General features: G+C 38.0%; 1 protein-coding gene across 1 annotated transcript in view; it reads right to left on the reverse strand.

The window, feature by feature from the left end:
* The window catches only part of LOC102487538 (olfactory receptor 2AE1-like), a 6,659-nt gene that overhangs the window by 1,654 nt on the left and 3,631 nt on the right, over positions 1-1,374 (reverse strand). The gene's annotated exons all lie outside the window — the stretch shown is intronic.

Below are 1,374 nucleotides of genomic sequence, written 5' to 3' on the forward strand. Positions count from 1 at the left end.
TTCTTCTTCTTCTTCTTCTTCTTCTTCTTCTTCTTCTTCTTCTTCTTCTTCTTCTTCTTCTTCTTCTTCTTCTTCTTCTTCTTCTTCTTCTTCTTCTTCTTCTTCTTCTTCTTCTTCTTCTTCTTCTTCTTTTCTTCTTCTTCTTTCTTCCTTTTCTGTTTTTTTTCTAAATTTTATCACATGTATTTCTTATCTTTATGCCTCCTTCACTACTTAATAAAAAATGAATTTGGCTTATCCAATCAAGACTGCATAAATGTTTCTTTACCAGTAATTATGGGGATTAGAATAAAGACAGAGTTAGTCTAATGTAAACCAATCACGAGAGAAAAGGACCATCTGTGAGAAATGAAGCATCCTCCTGAGCACCTATGGTGTCAGCTGAGGCAAACTGAGAAGCCTAAATAGATGGCATTAGGGATTCCTACTCAGAGGATGCATCCTGAATCCCTCCTGGAAACCATACTCAAGATGTCACTTATGCTGTGCTGAATGCACTGAGCTAAGCATCCCCATATGACTTTATTTGGAGTTTGTTCATAGGGAAATGAGCTGTTTTGGGGAGTGTGACTCTGAAGTTAACAGGAGCATATTCTCTCTGGGGGGCCAATTAACTACAGAGAGAAATAGTTTCTAGAATCCTTGGACTGCTTTTCATTTTGGAACCCATATCTCTCTAGTTCCTTTCCATGCAATCCCTTTGAGAAGATAGTCTGAGAAATAATCTAGTCTTCTTTTGTCTTGAGGATTTTCCAGGTGCTATATCATAAAAAAGAAAGCCAAGGAAGAGAGGCAGGCAATTCCCACATGGGGTGTTGGCCATAGTCCACTCTATATACTTCATCAATATGTATAGAGACTTCAGATACGGAAGCAAAAGAAGAAATGACTTATCCTTACATCACTTCCTTATTCACTCACATCCCAATCTCAAATCTTATCCTTCCTCTCTAGTATGAGGTTATGTTGAGTTAGTCTTTCTTTTCCATCTCAGCTCAGACACTGAAATGGTTTGCTTCCCTGCGGTTATCTTAGAAGAAGAAAACTCCAGGCACGAAATCTTCAACAAGACTTCAGCCTGTTTGTCCACCATTAGAGAAATCACTGTGGCTGACAACGGGATTTGAGTCTCAGACCCAGCAGCTTGAAAAACACACCAGGCATATGAGTTCATGTTCAAAATTCTGAGAGAAGAATGGAGCAGAAATGATTGTGGAGTAGTCATCCCCCTGAGGAATGCTTTCTCACTTTCTCTCTCTCTCTCTCTCTCCCTCTGTCTCTTGGGCAAGAGTATGTGTCCTATAACAATCTAAATATACTTATAAATGTACATATATAAATTAACATTTATATATAAAAATTATATGGTAATTT

Source organism: Tupaia chinensis, unplaced genomic scaffold (genome assembly GCF_000334495.1).
Source record: "Tupaia chinensis unplaced genomic scaffold, TupChi_1.0 Scaffold000279_1, whole genome shotgun sequence".
Lineage (NCBI taxonomy): Eukaryota > Metazoa > Chordata > Mammalia > Scandentia > Tupaiidae > Tupaia > Tupaia belangeri.